The sequence below is a fragment of the Podarcis bocagei genome (genome assembly GCF_964188305.1).
Source record: "Podarcis bocagei genome assembly, chromosome: 5".
In the NCBI taxonomy this organism is placed as follows: domain Eukaryota; kingdom Metazoa; phylum Chordata; class Lepidosauria; order Squamata; family Lacertidae; genus Podarcis; species Podarcis bocagei.
Window position 1 is genome coordinate 101,383,997 of NC_138129.1, and position 21,932 is coordinate 101,405,928.

A 21,932-nucleotide genomic window follows, 5' to 3' on the forward strand; every position below is an offset into this window, starting at 1 on the left:
TATTATATTTATATCTTGGTGCTGAGGAGAGCCTTTCCTGTGGGAAGTGCATGACATGCAGAGCTCCTGGATGTGGGAAGAAGTGGGGGCTGCTTTCCTTTGCAATATGTGAGGGGGGGGGGGAGAAATGGTGCTACAGAAAAATGTGAAGAAAAAGTCACTTCAGAGGCTCAGAGGAACTTGGCATGTTGGCCTGCTCTTTACTCCTTTTCTTTGGGGCGGAGGTGGACTGAAAGAAAACACAAGGAATGAATAAAAATATTACATAAAACTTTGCATTCAGATAACACATGCCTGTGTATGCAAACATGTGGGGGGGGGTGTGCCAAGCTGAGTCTTTGACTGGGCAGAAAAAATGCCTTGTTTTGCCTTTGGTTAATGAACCAAATAGAGCCAGGACTTCACCCAGCAGTGGATGCCAGGCTTCCTGATGTCTTGGTCGGGAGCAGGGGTATGGCACCACTTGTGAAGGTTGTCTGCAGAGCTGGCTCAAAAGGCAGCAAGGCTTCGACCAACAGCTTTAGAGTACCGTGGGTGGTGTGTTGAAACACTAGGCTCCATCTCCATGAAAACTGCCTCACGTCATGATCTTGCCGTTTAGCCTCTCCCTATGGCGGAGAAGGGGCACATCTCTCTGACAAGTGGGCAAGTGATACTGAGGCCCATGTGCTCAGAGAGGCCTGTCTGATGCCTCTGCAAGAGCAAGCCTTCCTGGCGACACCGACATCCCAGATGCAAGCAGGAAGCAGCAAGAGACCTGTTTCTGTCGAGAGGTTTGTTGCCACATGCAGCTGTGAATCATCCACGAGGCTATTGCCCATTAAGCCTTGCCAGACTGGTGAATCTAGAGAAGGCCTCTGAAGCCCCAGATTTTTAAAATATATATATATTATCAGTCATTGTAGTTTTAAAAGATCTCTAGAAGTAAGGAAACCGACTCTTTCTTTTCGAGAGGCGGTTCTGTGCCATTCCTGGTGTTGCCGCCTGGATCAGGTGTCGCCATTAAGGGCCCTGCCCGCCTCCCCTCCCCTTCCCCTCAGTTACATGTTTGTTGCGTCTGCGTCGAGCCTCCTTTGAAGAAAAGGATTCTCGGGCCGCGTTTTTCTAGGATGCCTGGAGCTCCGCCGAGGCTCCGGTGACCAAGAGCCCAGCCTTTCCTGGGCGGGGACCCGGCCTGGCGCGGGGAGAGCGCGCACTTGGCCGCCGCGCCCCGCTTCCCCGAGGACGGAGAGAGTCCCGGAGCAGCTTCGCAGAAGCCTCTTGCCCGGGATGCGGGACGCCGAAGAGCCTTCATTTCGCATTTCGGGAAGGGCCCGTCCCGCCCGCCGGCCGCGGGATCCCCAGCGCCGCCGCGCCTCGGCCTAGAGGCGGCGGAGTCGCGGCCCGGCTCCCGGGAGCCCGACGCAGCATCGGGGCGCCGTCCGTCCCCGGAGGGAGGCGGCCTCGTCTCTCCCAGGCCCGCCCCTTCCTCGCCGCCGCCGCCGCCGCCCCGCCTCTCGCTCCCCGGAGAGGCCGCCCAGCGCGGGGCTCTCGCCGTCTGGCTGCCTGGCTGCCTGCGAGCTCGGCGGGCAGCGCCTCCGTCCGCGTCGCGGCTCTCGAGGGGCGCTCGCCCGGGAGGACACGCCGGAGCCCGGGAGCTTCTTCCTCCGCCCCCCGGAGCCGGAGCGCCGCTTGGAGCGCCGCGGAAGGAGAGCGCGCCGGGGGGGGGGACTTCAAGGTGAGCCCCGGCGGGGGAGGGCGGGAGGCGCGCAATGGAGGCCGGCGAGGGCGGCAGGGGGGGGGTCGGGCTCCGCTGCAGCTGATGCCGGAGGGGGGGGGGCAGCTGCCGCTTCTGCCGCGGACGCCTCTTGCAGCCCGACAGGGGCCTTGGCTTGGGAGCCCAGCAAAGCCCCCCGCTCTCCCCTGCCCAGTTTCCAGGGCGGAGGGGGGGGCTGGGGGATTTGGCCGCCTCTTTCTCCTCTCCCCTCCTCCCCCTTCCCGGCCTCGCCAAGGCCTCCCTCGGGGCCAGGTAAGCCCGGCTGCCCGGCTGGGCTGGCGAGGGAGCGCTTAGCGAAGCGCTTCTCTTCACAGGGAACAGAGAGGAAGAACATTTCTATTCTGTTTTTGTTTTTGTTTTCTACTTTGGAATCCACATAGGAGGAATCTTCTAATCATGGTGACTAAATTAACTGAAATATTCCAGTCATGTAGCTTCTGGCGGTGGTGTAAGGGTTGTGTGGGGGGGAGTAACCAAAGGCAGAGTTAGAAATTAACGCAGGGCTGTCTTCTGCTAAGACAACAGGAATAATGGTCTGGGGCGGATTCTCATTGGGAATCTGGCTGGAGATGAGAACTTCCGTGGTGATCTTAGAAAAAGCCCCCCCCCCCCATCACATTTAATAGAAAACGCATTTCAACATGCGGCAGCTGTAAGACTGCCAGCAATTACACCATCGCTCACTTAACTGTAGATGTCAGACTCTGCTTGCCCTCTTGGCTGTATTTACACTACCGGGATGAATTTTTACTCTTCCAAAGAGGCCAGATGAGGCTTTCCTGTTTGTTTACAGAATGCATTTACTCCCGTCTTCCCCTCCACCTCTCAGATTTAATGGGATACACATTCTGTTCCTTTAGGGACTGCCAGTATTTTTGGTGGGTTGCTGTAGGCTGCAAAGAGTGTAGGCTTTTGTTTTTGTCTATGGCACTGGATGGAGAATTGAAGTATGTGAGTGTGTATCTGAGGTTGCTTCTCCTCCCTGATCCCCCACCCCAGGCTTTCTTCAGAGACTCAGGCTGCTGTGCTGACCCTTCCTCTTCAGAGGCCAGGGTCAAACCACCACACACAACTCCTGTATGGAATTTGTAGGTCTGGTTTGCAGAAATGTTTTTGTTGTTCAGTGACATGAATGTAAATGCGTGATTATGGACTACGCAGTGCAGACAGAACCTTCATATTGCTTGACACTGACGTGACCTCATAGGAGCTTAGAGTTATAGGGTTAGAAGGGTCATCTAGTCTCAACCTGCTTAAAAACCACCACCTCTCATGGGAGTCCATTCTACTATTGAAGAGCTGTCAGAAAGTTCTTCCTGAGATTTCGTTGGAATCTCCTTTCTTGTAACTTAAATCCATTGATTTGGGTCCTAGCCACTGGAGTAGGCGAAAGCAAGCTTGCTCCAACTTCCATGTGACAGCCCTTTAGATATTGGTAGATGGCTGTCATCTCTCCTTTTGGTTTCCTCTTCTCCAGGCTAAACATCCAACTGTTCCTCATAAGGCTTGGTTTCCAGACTTTTGAACATCTTCGTTTCCCTCTACACACATTCCAGCTTGCTAATATCCTTCATAAATTGTGATGTCCATGACTGGATACAGTACATTTTTGGGTACAATTCAAAGTGTTGGTGTTGACCTTGAAAGCCCTAAATGGCCTCGGTCCAGTATACCTAAAGGAGCATCTCCACCCCCATCGTTCAACCCGGACACTGAGGTTCAGCTCCGAGGGCCTTCTGGTGGTTTTCTCACTGCGAGAAACGAAGTTACAGGGAACCAGGCAGAGGGCCTTCTCAGTAGTAGCACCCGCCCTTGGAACGCCCTCCTGTCAGATGTCAAGGGAATAAACAACTCTCTGACTTTTAGAAGACATCTGAAGGCAGCCCTGTTTAGGGAAGTTTTTAATGTTTGAAGTTTTATGCTGTTTTTAGTGTTCTGTTGTAAGCTGCCCAGAGTGGCTAGAGAAACCCAGCCAGATGGGTGGGGTATAAATAAATTATTATTATTATCATCATTATTATTATACAGTACTCCAGGTGTTTTCTGATCAAGGTAGAATAGAGTGGGACTGTTACTTCCCCTGATTGGGACACTAGACTTCAGTTGATTCATCAAGGTCCTGGGGGGTGAAGCAGTGCTTGAAACTCCCATTGTTCTAGGCACATTTAGCGACAGGGAATTTCATTAGCATGAGCTGTTTCTGAGCTCTGGGCGTAGTACTGCACCTAAGATTTCAGATTAAAACTGCAGAAAGGAAGGAAAAGAGGACTTTTTCTGCCTTCCTACTTCCAACCACTCTCTGAAGAATGGAGAAGAGACCCTCTTCAGAATATTTGGGTGGGTGGGCAGGGGAAGGACTCGACCATGTGAAAAATGAACACTGTATTTTTCTGTGTATAACACCCCCCATGTATAATACGACCCCTATTTTTTTGTGGGGGGGTCACCAACGCCAATCGCTCTACAGCCTGCCCCCAGTACATCGCCGCGGCCACCAGTAGTCTGCACGCTAGCTGCCAAAAGCAAACTTGCCCACTCGACGAAATCATGGCCGGTTGCACGCACACCTCACCACTGCCGTAAATTGTCAGCCTAGTTACATCTAAATAATAGCCAGCACATGTTTGTGCACTCCCCCCCCCCCCCCGAGATTTTACAACCTCTGTTAGGTAACTTGTCCCAGTGGACTAAAATGGTAAACAAATCACACACACAATTTTTGGAAAGTTATCCTGCCTGCTTGCCTTGGGAAGAATCTTACCCACCACAGACAATCAGACAAGTAGCTATTTACAAGCCTGCTTTTGGAAGCAATAGCAATTTTTTTTTGCAGCTCTTCAAAGGTATAATTAATAGTATTTCCATGTAAAGAACACAAAAACACAGGCTTTAATAACATACGGAGTAAGTGGCCAGATGATTCTTTCATTATAAAAAGAAAGGTCTAACCATTAATTGAAGGATATACGTGCTCCAGACTCACCTACGCAAGTCAGTGTGGTCATATGTAGTCCTTGCCTTACTCTTTTCTCTTATGGCAGAGCTTGCATGTGGTCTGGCTTTCATCTTTTAAAAAGATTTAATTGTGATATATATTTAGTAGTAATATAAATAAAGTTGACACATTGTTTCCCTTGCACTCTGCATTCTGAGGGTGTGTACCTTTGGAAGGTGTGTTAATTATTGTGATTAGTTTTGGCAAAGGTTAAAGACCTGGGCAAGTTGTCTGAAATTGTATTGTGAGGATGGCAGGAAGGAAGATTTAAGCACTGATATTTTTTAAAGTTGTAATTTACAGGTATATTACCAAGTGTCTGAATAGCAGGCTGCTGGATGACATGACACAAAGATTATGATTTCTGTTTTTCTCCATGCAATTATTTGTTTTGAAAACTCATGTAATGCTTTTGGTTTAATAGTCCATGTTATGGTGGCAGCAAAGCACAGCAGGGTTTATGTTTTATTGTGCAATAATATTCAGTGACGGAAAGCTATTCCTTTTCCCTTTGTGCATTGCAACAGACTCTGTGGTTTGGTGCTAGGTGGCATCTGTGCATAGCCATCTTGCAACATCAGCACTGAAGCCGATGCTCTCAAACTTTGCTTTTTTCTATCTATTGCCTAGCAGATCTCTCCCACTGTGACCACTGCACTATTTTTTTGTGGGTGGGGGAGGGTATGTGTGAGGGCAGGAAAGGGTAACTTATGCTCACCTGCTGGGGTCAGAGCCACAACGCTTTCTTCTCAGCAGGTGTGCATTGCCTCTTATGGGGAGCCAGAGGAGCAAGATGGCGGGGAGGTCAATGCAGGAGCACCAACAGGACCAAACTGCTTCAGAATGGAGTCTGCAGCACCAGGTCATAAAACGCCTGTGTTATGGTCACCTATGCTGGCATTTAGGGTTGTGGTACAGGAACTTGGGGAGCAAGTAAGGTATGCTGGAGTCTTTGCTTCTGTGTTTAGCAAATAATGCTTTTCTATATGGGAGTGACCCGGAAGTGTCTCCGGACAGCGCTGGCCTCCGGCCTTTTAAGTGAGATGGGCGCACAACCCTAGAGTCGGACACGACTGGCCCATACGGGCAGGGGTACCTTTACCTTTTTATATGGGAGTGGAGGCCTCTGGTAAAAATAGTGCCATGATGGGCCTGTGGGTTGCTATGCCAGTGTAACTTTGCGATATAGTTGGATCGTTCAGTGTCTCAGGTCTCAGGAGGTTGGTGTTGAAAATGGATGGGATCACATCAGCTTGCAAAAAACCTAACTTGTGGTCTTTGACATGGCTGTGGATAGGGTCAAAGCAAGGCTGCCATTTGTGTGTGTGTGTGGGGAGGAATGGCCAGTTGCTCCTCCTGTGATTTCATAGAATCATAGAATCATTGAGTTGGAATAGACCACAAGGGCCATCGAGTCCAACCCCCTGCCAAGCAGGAAACACCATCAGAGCACTCCTGACATATGGTTGTCAAGCCTCTGCTTAAAGACCTCCAAAGAAGGAGACTCCACCACACTCCTTGGCAGCAAATTCCACTGTCGAACAGCTCTTACTGTCAGGAAGTTCTTCCTAATGTTTAGGTGGAATCTTCTTTCTTGTAGAAGAGTTTTTCTTAAGTCTTCATCATCATCACTATCATCTTCACCTTCCTTGCTGGCATCACAAGGGGGTTGGGGAGGGGCAGAGGGGGGAAATTTGGTTATGTCTGAGGAATTTACATATCTGTGGCATTTACATCTGTTGGTATAAATGCACTGGGCCTAATAAAAAAGTTTGTGTTGCTAAAATATAAAAAATTAGTAATAAACTATATAGTTGATATGTGTTTTCTATATAGAAAATAGTAATAAACATTTTCAAAATGTAGTGCATTTTCACATTTTAAGCTTAAAACCTATCCACGAAAAGGCTTAAAATGTTGGTGAATATTGCTCTGCCTTATATTCCACATCTAGTAAGTGTTTTTGTGTATATGGCTCTCGCTTTTGTGTATTTTGGTGCTCTCGCTTCTTTATTGTCCGTTGTACAAAGAATGAAGGGGCTTATCCCTGTGCCCGCCCAAATCTCATTAGCAAATAATCTGGAATTTACAGAGGCTGAGTAAACCTGTTACCTTTTTGCCAGCATAGATGCTTTCATAATTTGCAGGACAGCATTGTTTGCTAAGGCCACTGAAAAACTGGGAGATAAGCAGCTGACAGATACTGCTATTTCTTGTGCTGCGGGACAGCCTATAATGGCAGATGTATTTTGGCTGCCCAGTGCATCCAGTTGGCTACCCTTTGCTGATGGAGTTTGTGCTGACTTTGGTTAACACAGGTAAAAACTGAGGTGAGCTTCTGATACAGCTTGCTCCTTTCCCCTGCGGAAACCTTAAATGGCAGACCTTTGGGCTGCAGGATTATGTCTTCTCTGAAACTCATTCTGATTTCTTTAAGTACCAGTACCTCCACTTCCCAAGCAGGAGCAAAGGTCTCAACTTTTTATGTGTTTGGACTTCTCTGCAAGCCAGAGATGGGGAAGAAACCCCATGTATAATGCAAGCAATTTCTCATAATCCCATAAGCATTTTGTTAGTTGCTTTTGCCATTATATGCTTCTTCTTTTTTGCACACCTTCCCCTAATACAGGCATTTGTGTACTACCCAGATTTGGATTAAAGAAGTGCGCTGCAACATCTGGAGAAGTGTGAATTTCAAAGGGTTGCTGTAGTTTGGTTCTGACATTGTTTAGAGAAGTTTATATTAGACAGGCTTGCATTCAGATGTGAACAAAGCCAAATTTCCCTGCATTCCTTAGATAGGAGCATTTCATATGAATATTTCTAATTAGAGCCATGCAGGTACAAGGCAGAATACAGCTGTTCTCTCTCTCCCTTTCCACCCACTAGTAACCAAAACTGTTCAGGATTTACATAAATTTCTGTCACTTACGCATTCATAACGGTCAGTTCTGCCAAAAAAGTAAAACAGCTCCCCTTTAGAATACCTAGTGCAACACCTGGGGATGGAAAGAGGATTTAGGCACTGCATTAAGAAGCTTCATATATTACGGTAAACACCAGGAAATCAGTTGCTGAGAGAGCTTCCTTATCACAGACAACTGTACAGTGGTGCCCCGCAAGACGAATGCCCCGCAAGACGAATGCCTCGCAAGACGAAAAACTCGCTAGACGAAAGGTTTTTTCGGTTTTGCGTTGCTTCGCTAGACGAATTTCCCTATGGGCTTGCTTCGCAAGACGAAAACGTCTTGCGCTTTTTTCTTAAAGCCGCTTGAAGAGGCGCAGTTGCGACGGACCATGCTTCGCAAGACGAAAAACATCGCAAGACGAAAAGACTCGCGGAACGAATTATTTTCGTCTTGCGAGGCACCACTGTACAGTTCTTTAAAAATTGTGCTTCTGATTCAGGTTCAAATTGTTCTGCTAGAACAATTGTGGGTTTCATCGCATTTCCATTTTTGTTAGCAAATGCTTCCTTGTAATTTGTTTCTTTGTCAGGGATTGCAGAGCAGGAAGTAATGCACACTGACCTCCAATGCCATACTACAGATTTTGCCTGTAATTCTACTTTTAAACTGTGTCCTGTAGCAGAATGAATTTCATTGTACAGTTGGATATTGGGATGCAGTATATCCAGACCGTTTAATTCTTGGGAGCCAATGACCCTTTAATTATCAGCGATCAAGACAGACCTGTTGAGAGCTGAATAACGACATGGAAAGTAAACACTATTTCTGTACAAGAAGAAAACAAATTGCTCAGGAAGAGTATTTGCTTTAATAGTTATCTTTTTTGGGGGGGGGGTAATTTTATTTGCCAGCTTATTTGCTGCTTTTCCTCAGAAAAAAAGCCTTGTTTCATTGTTTGAGGGTGTCTAGTTTAATCTTTGGTCATGCCATTGTACAGATGGGTTTTATTTTCCCATGGTACTGTTTCTTGGGATAATGTAGTTATTCAGTGTATTGTTGAAATGGGTTCCTCATGCAAACCCACTTTTTGAAGTACTCTGTAGATATCTTGGAAACACCACAAGTTTGGAAGTAAGAAAAGTTGTTGTAGTGGGTATTACTTTTGGTGTTGGAAATACATGATCTCTTTTCTGAATTAGGTCTGTGCTTAAGAAGTTTTGGCAGCAGACCTGGGCTTGGAACCTGGATTGCCAATGAACAGCTGCAAAGCCGTGGAGGGAGACTTGAGTTTTGCAGTAGGGAAGGGGTGGCATGGAAGGAGGAAGGAAAGGGCTTGGCTTTCTCCTGCCTGTTGGTTTCCTGCTCAAGTCATCCCATATGCTTTCCTGATGTGTTTTGGTCATGCTGTGAGTGGAAAGAAGATATATGTTGTGGGTGAGGAAGCAGCAGGTGAAATAAAGTTTAAGCATTCTGAGAGGGAAAAGAAACCTTCACTTAGGAAAGAAGTATGCATTACTCTACCAGGAAACCCTTTCCACTGTTCCAGTCGACCCTTCCCCATCAATTTGCTAGTTTATAGAGCCATATATAAGAGCACTGAAGTATTCCAAGGCTGTATTGACAGTATAGCCAACCAGTCCTTCAGAGTACCTTCTGTTCCTTGGCATCTTACGATCTGTAGCAGGATTTACTGAAGGATGAGATTTCCGCAATTATTTTTACTTAAGGCCACTGTGAATACAACAAGGATGATGATGTGATGTGGCATCTAGTACATAGCCCTGTAGCTGAGTCATCGTGGATCTTTGAATGCATAGAAACTGACCGACCGCCAGACGACCTGAATGATAAAAAAATCTCTGCTTGGGTTTGGAGGGTGATGCTTAGGCTCATCTGCTCCTGGCTTGTGTCTACCACCAACATTGGTTGTAGAACCTGAAGATTTGAATGCCTTTCAATCAGTGTTCAAAATCCCCCAGATATCAGGTGTGTTCTGCGACTGGTTCTGGCCAGTTGTGACCACGTGGAGATCTGTGGATGCCAGGTTGGCAACTGACAACTCCACCTGGCTGCCCTACCCACCAGCTTTCTTAAGCAGGTAATCAGAAGAACTTATTTATTGCCAGTTATAGGTAGGTAGCCGTGTTGGTCTGCTGTAGTCAAAACAAAATTTAAAAAATCCTTCCAGTAGCACCATAGAGACCAACTAAGTTTGTTATTGCTAGCACGAAAGCTCATACCAGTAACAAACTTAGTTGGTCTATAAGGTGCTACTGGAAGGAATTTTTTAAATTTTATTTATTGCCTTTATATCTCACCTTTTAGGGATGCGGGTGGCGCTGTGGGTTAAACCACAGAGCCTAGGACTTGCTGATCGGTCGGTGGTTTGAATCCCCGCAACGTGGTGAGCTCCCGTTGCTCGGTCCCTTCTCCTGCCAACCTAGCAGTTCGAAAGCACGCGGTGCAAGTAGATAAATAGGTACCGCTCCGGCGGGAAGGTAAACGGCGTTCCCGTGCGCTGCTCTGGTTCGCCAGAAGCAGCTTAGTCATGCTGGCCCCATGACCCGGAAGCTGTACGCCGGCTCCCTTGGCCAGTAAAGCGAGCTGAGCGCCACAACCCCAGAGTTGGTCACGACTGGACCTAATGGTCAGGGGTCCCTTTACCTTTACCTTTATCCCACCTTTTCCTCGGAGGAGTACATGGTTCACCCCTGCTCAGTTAATCCCTATAACAACCCTGTGGTGTACGTTAAGAGGCTGTGACTGACTCCAAGGTCACCCAGTGAGCTTCATGACTGAGGGGGGATTTGAACGCTGGTCTCCCCGATCCTAGTTTGACACTCTGACCACTACACCACACTGGCCTCCTGGTGCACATCTGCTATGAGTAGGTAAATAAATATGGTGTAAGCAAAATGTCACTTAGAGGAGGATCTGAAATATTTTCCTTGCAGCTTGCATTTGTCTTATTCCGGATTGTTTTATTTGATGTTTCAATGTACTGTAAACCACTTTGAGATTTTTCTAAAAAAATAGAGAGTGGTATAGATATGAAGTAATAGTAATTGTAATAATTTCATGGCAAAAAGGCATCTAGACATTCTGTTGTGGCAGCTGTAACCTAGGGTTAAGGTGCCATTTAGTGATTAGCTTATATATTTGCGTTTCTAACACTGCTTTCAATAATGCAACACTTGACCATCTATGACTTAAAAGAATTTGCAGAGTCGAGTCTCGGGTGTGCAGAATGATAAATATCCCCCCCCCCCTTTATAAAGAAAAAGGTGGGGTTATTTTGAAGCGAATTGAGGTGAGACTATAAAACTCACTTTGCCTGAAACAGAAAAGGCGGCAGATTATTCTGGTGGTGTTTCCTTGGGCCACATGAGCTTGTCAATAGTTTAACTTGCCAGGGCAGAGGCACTTCAATAGCCTTGGACATGTCCTTCACTGCACAGTGAACTATTTGGTCAGATAATGTCTGTTTTTACTTCTTGCAGACAAGTGTTTAGCAAGGGGGGGAGGGAGGAATCAGTGTGATATTAATGCTATCAGTTATGTAGCTATCAATTACAGGTTTCAGGAAAATAAATACGAGAATTTGCGCTTTGAGCAGACACAAATTCTGCATTGCTTAATTTGTTTTTTTATTTGCAAATACCATATTGCTAAATTGAAATAAGATTTGACTCTAATACAGTCATACCTTGGTTGTTGAATGCCCTGGAACTCAGACGTTTTGGCTCCTGAATGCTGCAAACTTGGAAGTGATTGTTCTGGTTTGCGAACATTCTTTTTGAACCCGAACGTCCAATGGGGCTTTCGTGGCTTCTGATTGGCTGCAAGAGATTCCATTCGACTTCCAAGGTACGACTGTATATTGGTCTGGTTCTCTCTGGGTCTCGCTAAACTAGAGTTTGACTTGCAGTAGGAGTTGCGGCCCTACACCATTGCTTCGTGTAAGCCCCATTGCACTGGCTTATATTACTAAATTGTAACTGCAACAGAGAGAGTTCTGCACACAAACGGAAAGCTAAGCAATTTGGGAGTAGAGAAGGGCTTACTGGAAAACACTCTGTAAGCCATTGAGTTAATTTCTGATCTAGAGATGCTTTGCAAAAGTATCAAGGCTTTTAACCTGCTGATGAATGTAGCTTGATTTATTAAATGTTCAGTTTGTAAAAAAAAAAAAGTTGATGGAAAGATCTGCGCTGGTGATTTGTGGAATCCTTAATTCACATAACATGAATGCACATGTGTGTGTTGTTGTGCCTCTTTGGCTGTTGCAAATGACTACCTTGTATAAAGGTCAGAAAACATTACATCTTAGTTGGTGTGGTTGCATTGTGTAAACAAACTAATCTGTTAAATCAAATAGTCCAGGTGATACTTAAATTGTTGGCATAGCCTCATGCGCTGCTGTTTAAGGTGTCTGTATAATCTCCATTTATTGCAAAGAATGTGGTTGCATTTAAAACACCTCCAAGACAAACAGAGAAACTGGATAATTAAAACTATATGGGTGTGGATCATCTTTTGAGAAAGGCCTACTGTTCTGGGCTTTTTGGTATAGAAAAGAAGAGGCTAACTGTAGGCCCAAGATTATTGTAACACCACAAGCTTTGTGAAGAGAACAAAGAATTATTCTCTGTCCAAATATGAAAGTTGGGCTGCAGTTCTCTGCAAATTTACTTGGGATCAAACCGCGCTGAAATTGGTGGGATGTATTCGTGATGGGGTTGAGCTGTTATCCATACACTGAGAGGCAGCAAATATGAAACAAAAAGGATTTAATCATTACAAATTATATAAAACTTTTCAAGTGTTTAGAGCGTTTCAGAAGAGTCTGTTTCAGTAATCCTTATAAGAACCCTGCAAGTATCACCACCTGCTTTGCAGACAGGGAGATGGAGCTGATACTGAAGAGAAGTGTATTGCCTAAAAAGGCTTGACACACTAAGGGGCTGCCTCTGAAGATGGTAGTTTGGAAACTTCAGCTGGTGCAAAATTCAGCGGCCAGGTTGCTCACTGGGGCAGGACGGTTTGAGCATATTTCACCGATCCTGGTCAACTGCACTGGCTGCCAATCAGTTTCTGGGCTGAATTCATAGAATCATAGAATCATAGAGTTGGAAGAGACCACAAGGGCCATCGAGTCCAACCCCCTGCCAAGCAGGAAACACCATCAGAGCACTCCTGACATATGGTTGTCAAGCCTCTGCTTAAAGACCTCCAAAGGAGGAGACTCCACCACACTCCTTGGCAGCAAATTCCACTGTCAAACAGCTCTTACTGTCAGGAAGTTCTTCCTAATGTTTTGGTGGAATCTTCTTTCTTGTAGTTTGGCTCCATTGCTCCGTGTCCGCTTCTCTGGAGCAGCAGAAAACAACCTTTCTCCCTCCTCTATATGACATCCTTTTATATATTTGAACATGGCTATCATATCACCCCTTAACCTCCTCTTCTCCAGGCTAAACATGCCCAGCTCCCTTAGCCGTTCCTCATAAGGCATCGTTTCCAGGCCTTTGACCATTTTGGTTGCCCTCCTCTGGACACGTTCCAGTTTGTCAGTGTCCTTCTTGAATTGTGGTGCCCAGAACTGGACACAGTACTCCAGGTGAGGTCTGACCAGAGCAGAATACAGTGGCACTATTACTTCCCTTGATCTAGATGCTATACTCCTATTGATGCAGCCCAGAATTGCATTGGCTTTTTTAGCTGCCGCGTCACACTGTTGGCTCATGTCAAGTTTGTGGTCAACCAAGACTCCTAGATCCTTTTCACATGTACTGCTCTCAAGCCAGGTGTCACCCATCTTGTATTTGTGCCTTCATTTTTTTTGCCCAAGTGCAATACTTTACATTTCTCCCTGTTAAAATTCATTTTGTTTGTTTTTGCCCAGTTCTCTAATCTGTCAAGGTCGTTTTGAAGTGTGATCCTGTCCTCTGGGGTGTTAGCCACCCCTCCCAGTTTAGTGTCATCTGCAAATTTGATCAGGATGCCCTTGAGTCCATCATCCAAGTTGTTGATAAAGATGTTGAATAAGACGGGGCCCAAGACAGAACCCTGTGGCACCCCACTAGTCACTCTTCTCCAGGATGAAGAGGAACCATTGATGAGCACCCTTTGGGTTCGGTCAGTCAGCCAGTTAGAAATCCACTGAGTGGTAGCATAGTCAAGACCGCATTTTACCAGCTTCTTCTTCTTTTTTTTTTAAATAATTTTTATTGGTTTTTCACCTTTTATGAATACATAACACACACAGAAAAGACAAAAGACAAAAACATGTATAATTTCAGAAAATCCTACTTTCTTAACCTTGTTCCTTGACTTCCCCCCACCCCCCTTCATGCATCCCAATTCCCATAATTATGTCAGCAAATTGGTATTTCTCCTCTTAACCATCTTAATATTACCTCTTTTATTAAAGAAAATTTTTTTTTTCTAAGTTGGACTCAAATTCCCTTCCATCTATTTCCCATTTTGTCTTAGGTAAAAGTCAAATTAACTAAACCCAAAAGTCCTGAGTGTTTTTAACGTTCTATTCTTCCCTCCCTCCCATCGCCGGTTTTCGTCCCTTCTCCAGTACATGTCCAAAATAACAGTTCTTAGCCTGGATTCCTCACGTCCGAGGCTTTCAGGTCTCTTTCAGTCCCTCTCCGCCGGTCTTGTTGGTAGTCCTTTATATTGGTCGTCGAATCTCGAAGGAGTTCTGTCCCCATCAAACCAGGTTCTCTTCTCACAAGGACATTTGAAAACAGCTGCTGCAAAAGTTCCGCAGGCCATGCATCTTCAGAGTCAGAGTGAAGGCCCCAATCATATTTCTTCTTTATTTTGAGTTCTTGTATTCCATATACTCCCGGGGCCTCCTCCTTCGTCTTTTGCATCTTTCGCAGATTTGTAGTCAATGTAATCCAAAAGTCTCCTTGCTTATATTCCACTGGTGTAAGCTTCTGGTTGGTACATTCCATCTTTGCTTTCTCTTTTCCTTGTTTAGTCTCCTCCACTTCTTGAGTTATCATTTCCGATTCAGCTGCAGATTCTTTCTCATTCAGGTCCTCAATACATTCAGCAGAGCTGCTTGTTCCAGAGGTCAAGGTCATGAGTTGTTTATTCATAGCCAGACTCTGCTCTTGTAAGATTCCCACCAAATGAAACATTCTTTCGATTTCCACTAGTAACTTTCCATCCACAGCCATTGTAATGTCACAGAGTTCCCCCTAGAGGGAATCTGGTTACTTAATAATCTTTCTCCAATAATCCTCTGACTTGTTGTTGTTACTTTGTTTCCAACAGTTTTAGTTCAATTATAACTAATTTTAATCCAGAGGGGTCTTAGATGACAATTTTTCAACTTTAAACTGTCCGTTTGACAGCTTTGACAGCTGTCAAACTCCGCATTCCTCTTCCACAAGCTCAAATACAGGACGCTCCCGGGCCCGGGAGGGGGGGTTGTATACAACAGAAAAAAGGCTTCTAAAATTCCACTCTTTCACTTCAGCTCAAAATTTCTTTTTGCCAAATCTTGGAAGTTAATGTCTTTTTTAACTCACCCCACAAAGGGTAGGCTCTCCAGCTTAGTTCTTCTATTGTTGCTTTAGATCGTCTGCAAGAGGGGGGGTGCGGACTTCCTTTTAGCACCCCCCCGGTCGTCTCGAATTCACAGGAAAATGTTCTTAAAGTCCAATTTCATCTTACTCACGGGTTATTCTTTTTCAGTCCGAATTTCAAGGAAGGAAGTCAGCGCTCTCCAGTCATGGCTCGCGGCTCCGCTCAACCGAGGTAGCGATCGACTCTCAGCGCCACGCCACCCTCCGTACCCTCTCCGCAGCCTTTAAAAAGGCTCTTCGTGGGTCGGGGGGCGCTTAAGGCGCCCACCGAGTCTTCCAGTCCACAGGCTTCAGCGCCTGCGGTTTCTAAGGGTCCCCGCGTCGCCGGCGCGGCAAGACCCGTCCTCGGTTGAGCCGATTCCCTCCGCAGCTCGGAGGGAATCCGCCATTTCCAGATCGCGCCAACCCGGAAGTCCATTTTACCAGCTTCTTTACAAGAATATCATGGGGCACCTTGTCAAATGCCTTGCTGAAATCAAGGTAGGCTACATCCACTGCGTTCCCTTCATCTACCAGGCTTGTAATTCTGTCAAAAAACGAGATCAGGTTAGTCTGACATGACTTATTTTTCAGAAATCCATGCTGACTATTGGTGATCACAGCATTCCTTTCTAGGTGCTCACAGACTGTTTGCTTAATGATCTGCTCCAGAATCTTCAAATTCAAAGTGTTGGTTTTGACTTATAAAGCCTTGAACAGCTCAGGACCACAATACTCTCTCAGTATAAACCTACGCGGACCCTGTGACCATCATCTGAGTACCTTCTTTGTGTGCCTCCCCCGTAAGAGGTCCAGAGGGTGGCAACATGAGAACGGGCCTTTTCTGCAGTGGCCCCCATTTGTGGAATGCTTTCTCTAGGGAGGCTTGCTTGGCACCCTTGTTGCATATCTTTAGGCACCAGGAAAAAGTGCCCCATTTCTCCCAAACCTTTGGCTAATTAAACAGTGTATGGCCTTTTAAACTGTGGGGGGGGGTTTGTCTTTTTGTTTGTTATTATGGTATGTATTTTTGTGCTTTTATATTGTAAACTACCCTGTGATCTTTGAATGAAGGGCAGGGTAGAAATTTAATTAACAACCATACTAATCATAAACAGTGTCTTAGCATGAACACAGCTTCATGCTCCAGCACCGGGGGCGGAGAGCAGGCGGGGGCGTGGCTGGTGTGCATCCTGGGGGGGCGTGGCGTGCCACCCGCAGGGGCATGGTGTGCATCCTGGGGGCATGGTGCACCGCCTGCGGGGGCATGAGATCCAGCGCGGGGGGGCAGGCACGATGGCACCCCACTGGGATCGTGGTGCCGGGGCGGTGCACTCCCCCCTGCCCCCTCTACCTCCGCCTGTGCATCCTCATTGCTTCTCTTCGCCTCTTCAGTTGCACTTCACTAAGCTATATAATGGCTTCCAAACCTTGGCTTGTACTGTAGTGTGGCGCTCTCCAGACTGATTGTGAGTGCTAACCAAGGTTTGTCCTGTGGTTTACAGTTCATTTTTTGTCTAGGAGAGCTAAAGCACAAGACTGGGTTTGGATGGCATGCAAAGTTGAGCTATGACTTGGCTCAGTCCAGCACAGCAGCAGAGTGGCAGGGGAGGAGCAATGTGACTGTGATCTCGTTTCCCAGATATTGTGCATTTGCACTAAACTATGGTTTGGCTTAGTGTGACATGTGAACCAGGCTGCATTAAGTTCATAGCAGAGCCAGAAGCTTCTTGGTCCACAGCTCTTAAACTGCAGTCCTCTGGATATTGACTAAGACAGAAGGCCCACGGACTTTAGGGGATTGACAGCCACAAAAGTGTGTGTAGGATTGTGGCTTTCACCATTTTGCAGCACTGGCTCTCGCAGCACATGTTGAATCAGTAGAGTTTATTGGCACAGGGTGTTATGGTGCCTGCTACCTTAAACATATTTTTTATTGATTTAAAAGATTAGAAAGTCTTGTGGTTCAGTCATATAGTGAGAAATCCTATCTTTATATTCAAATAGAATGTACTTTATTAGGGAGATCAGCAATGTATCAATATTCACACATCTAGTAGGCAATGATGGGGTCACTGAATGCAGAATGATCAGCAAGTGTCCTCATGACCAAGCATAGTAATGGTTGGGTTTCAATGACTTGCCTGAAAAAAATGAGCTGCCTTGCAGTTCACCTATAACTTTCTTCTCATTTCTGTCAAGCAGAGGATTTTCTTCTTTGCTTAACTGAATCAGTAATATAGTATAATGTCAGAGTGACCGAAAAATTCCCCGGTGGGAGAACAGCGTGGATAATGCAGAATGCACCCAGATTTGTAGAACATTGTGTTTCAATCTACTTTTAGCTTATTGTCAACTCTTAATTATATTTTGAATGTTTTAAATAGTTGTTTTTAACTGATGATCTTATTGTTTTAGACTTCTTGTAAGCCACTTTGAGATTTGTTAGTTTTTACAATCAAATCATAGAATCATAGAATCCTAGAGTTGGAAGAGACCACAAGGGCCATCGAGTCCAACCCCCTGCCAAGCAGGAAACACCATCAGAGCACTCCTGACATATGGTTGTCAAGCCTCTGCTTAAAGACCTCCAAAGAAGGAGACTCCACCACACTCCTTGGCAGCAAATTACACTGTCGAACAGCTCTTACTGTCAGGAAGTTCTTCCTAATGTTTAGGTGGAATCTTCTTTCTTGTAGTTTGGATCCATTGCTCCGTGTCCGCTTCTCTGGAGCAGCAGAAAACAACCTTTCTCCCTCCTCTATGTGACATCCTTTTATATATTGGAACACGGCTATCATATCACCCCTTAACCTCCTCTTCTCCAGGCTAAACATGCCCAGCTCCCTTAGCCGTTCCTCATAAGGCATCGTTTCCAGGCCTTTGACCACTTTGGTTGCCCTCCTCTGGACACGTTCCAGTTTGTCAGTGTCCTTCTTGAATTGTGGTGCCCAGAACTGGACACAGTACTCCAGGTGAGGTCTGACCAGAGCAGAATACAGTGGCACTATTACTTCCCTTGATCTAGATGCTATACTCCTATTGATACAGCCCAGAATTGCATTGGCTTTTTTAGCTGCCGCGTCACACTGTTGGCTCATGTCAAGTTTGTGGTCAACCAAGACTCCTAGATCCTTTTCACATGTACTGCTCTCAAGCCAGGTGTCCCCCATCTTGTATTTGTGCCTCTCATTTTTTTTTTGCCCAAGTGCAATACTTTACATTTCTCCCTGTTAAAATTCATCTTGTTTGTTTTTGCCCAGTTCTCTAATCTGTCAAGGTCGTTTTGAAGTGTGATCCTGTCCTCTGGGGTGTTAGCCACCCCTCCCAGTTTGGTGTCATCTGCAAATTTGATCAGGATGCCCTTGAGTCCATCATCCAAGTCGTTGATAAAGATGTTGAATAAGACCGGGCCCAAGACAGAACCCTGTGGCACCCCACTAGTCACTCTTCTCCAGGATGAAGAGGAACCATTGATGAGCACCCTTTGGGTTCGGTCAGTCAGCCAGTTAGAAATCCACTGAGTGGTAGCATAGTCAAGACCGCATTTTACCAGCTTCTTTACAAGAATATCATGGGGCACCTTGTCAAATGCCTTGCTGAAATCAAGGTAGGCTACATCCACTGCGTTCCCTTCATCTACCAGGCTTGTAATTCTGTCAAAAAACGAGATCAGGTTAGTCTGACATGACTTATTTTTCAGAAATCCATGCTGACTATTGGTGTATGCCATCAAATGCCAACAGTGTCCTTCAGCTCTCTATATTGGACAAACAGGCCAAACCTTACGCCAAAGAATAAACGGACATAAATCTGACATCAAGAATCACAAAACAGAGAAACCAGTAGGAGAACACTTCAATCTCCCAGGACATTCTATACAAGATCTCAAAGTAGCTGTTTTACTACAAAGGAATTTCAGAAATAGACTGGAAAGAGAAGCTGCTGAATTGCAACTCATTACCAAACTTAAAACCATGGAGAGACCTGGTCTGAACAAAGACATTGGATTCTTATCTCATTATACATGACTAAGCCATTTCTCACCTTCTCACCCCTTGCCTTTTCCTGTAAGACCTATTACAGTCGTTAAGAGTCGTCAACAGGCTCATCTCAGCTATCTGCCAATCTCCCATTCCCACCATCCTTCTGAGTAATACCCCTCCCCACCTTCTCACTATATAGAAGGATCTGGCAACTTCTGTTTCAGTGTATCTGAAGAAGTGTGCATGCACACGAAAGCTCATACCAAGAACTACCGTATTTTTCGCCCCATAAGACGCACCGGCCCATAAGACGCACCTAGATTTTAGGGGGGGAAATAAAGGAAAAAAAATTTATTTCCCCCCCAGGTGCGCTGCGCTAATCCAGAAGCTTGGGGCAAGCTGAGGTCAGCGCGCCCCAAGCTTCTGCGTGCCGGCAAGCAGTCCGCTGCCGCCCCAAGCCTCCCGCACCCGGCAGGAGGTCCCGCTGGGTGCGCAAGGCTTGGGGCGGCAGCGGACTGCTTGCCGGCATGCAGAAGCTTGGGGCGTGCTGAGCTCAGCACGCCCCAAGCTTCTAGGTGCGCGCAAGCAGTCCGCTGCCGCCCCAAGCCTCGTGCACCCGGTGGGACCTCCTGCCGGGTGCGCGAGGCTTGCAGACACTCGCCCGAAGCAGGGGGAGCCCTCCAGAGGGCTCCCCGTGCTTCGGGCGACAGGCTGCCGCCCCAAGCCTCGCGCACCCGGTCGGACCTCCTGCCGGGCGCGCGAGGCTTGCAGGCATTCGCCCCATAAGACGCACCCCGATTTCCCCTTCATTTTTGGAGGGGAAAAAGTGCGTCTTATGGGGCGAAAAATACGGTAACTTAGTTGGTCTTTAAGGTGCTACTGGAAGGAATTCCTTTAAATATTGAGACCCTTCCTTTTTTATATGGAGGAAAGCTACCGGTATTTAGGTGGAACTAATAACATAAACACCACTAGAAAATAAAAATAAAAAACTCTTCCCCCTCTTTTTTGTGAGGAAAGAAAGAAGAGCTTTCCAGTTCTTTGTTTACCTCTTTGTTTACTTTGCTGCTACCCCCTGTGTTAAACCTATTTCACAATGTCTCCTGCTGCTCCTCTGCAGTTGCTTCATTGCAAAAATATCATAGAATGTTTCTTGAGTTTCTCAGTTTGGCACAGAGTGTGTTGGGCAGGACCTTCTCTTAAATGTCACCAAAGTGCAGGACCTGTCGCTGGGGAATGGCAGGATACAGGATACACTAAATTTATTTCCTATGCCTTTAGCCATCTTATTTTTGCGCAGTCCACCAAGAGTGTGTGCATATGAAAACATACGGAAAGCTAAGACTCAGTTGTGAAGCTTCATACTCTTGGTTGCTTGTGCAGTTTACGTAAATGTGTGCATGTGAGACTTTAATTTCCTTTTAAATAAGGTAAATGTTTCAGGACATCAAATTTAGGAATATTCATAGATGAAGGGTTGGTTTGTTGGTTTCCCCAGCCACTCTGGGTGGCTCCCAACAGAATATTAAAAACATGATAAAACATCAAACATTAAAAACTTCCCTAAACAGGGCTGCCTTCAGGTGTCTTCTAAAAGTCAGATAGTTGTTTATTTCCTTGGCATCTGATGGGAGGGTGTTCCTCAGGGCGGGTGCCACTACAGTGGTACCTCTGGATGCGAACGGGATCTGTTCCGGAGCCCCATTCACATCCTGAAGCGAATGCAACCTGCGTCTGCGCGTTTGCACGTGTGCGGGTCACGATTTGCCGCTTCCGTGCATGCGTGTGACGTCATTTTGAGCGTCTGTGGATGTGCGAGCAACAAAACCCAGAAGTAACACACTTCCTTACTTCCGGGTCACCGTGCAGCGCAACCCGAAAATGTCATACCCGAGGTATGACTGTACTGAGAAGGCCCTCTGGCTGGTTCCCTGTAACCTCACTTCTTGCAGTGAGGGAACCGCCAGAAGACCCTCAGAGCTGGACCTCAGTGTCTGGGCTGAACAGTGGGGGTGGAGATGCTCCTTCAGGGATACTGGACTGTTTAGGGCTTTAAAGGTCAGCACTAGCACTTTGAATTGTGCTTGGAAATGTATCGGGAGCCAATGAAGATCCTTCAGGACCGGTGTTATATGGTCCCGGTGGCCTCTCCCAGTTACCAGTCTAGCTGCCGCATTCTGGATTAGTTGTAGTTTCCGGGTCACCTTCAAAGGTAGCCCCATGGAGAGCGCATTGCAGTAGTCCAAGCGAGAGACAACCAGAGCATGCACCACTCTGGCGAGACAGTCTACGGACTGGGAGAGTCTGAGCCTGCGTACCAGATGGAGCTGATAAACAGCTGTCCTGGGCACAGAATTGAACTGCGCCTCCAAGGAAAGCTGTGAGTCCAAAATGACTCCCAGGCTGCACACCTGGACCAGGGAGTCCCCCACATCCGCCCGCCCCCTTTCCCCCCCAAAAAACAGTACTTCTGTCTTGTCAGGATTCATCCTTAATCTGTTAGCTGCCATCCATCCTCCAACCGCCTCCAGGCACTCACACAGGACCTTCACCGCCTTCACTGGTTCTGATTTAAAACAGAGGTAGAGCTGGGTATCATCCACATACTGATGAACACCCAGCCCAAACCTCCTGATGATCTCTCCCAGTGGCTGCATGTAGATGTTGAAAAACATGGGGGAGAGGACTGAGCTCTGA

General features: G+C 46.5%; 1 protein-coding gene across 2 annotated transcripts in view; it reads left to right on the plus strand.

Annotated features, from left to right (window-relative positions):
- Positions 1 to 1,582: 1,582 nt before the first annotated feature.
- Positions 1,583 to 21,932, plus strand: part of LOC308586613 (uncharacterized protein C1orf21) — a 180,374-nt gene continuing 160,024 nt past the window's right edge. The window contains exon 1 of one of the 2 annotated variants that reach the window (XM_081193359.1): positions 1,583 to 1,717. The gene's annotated coding sequence lies outside the window, so the exon portion shown is untranslated. The remainder of the gene's footprint in view (positions 1,718 to 21,932) is intronic. The other variant, XM_081193358.1, reaches the window with a different exon arrangement.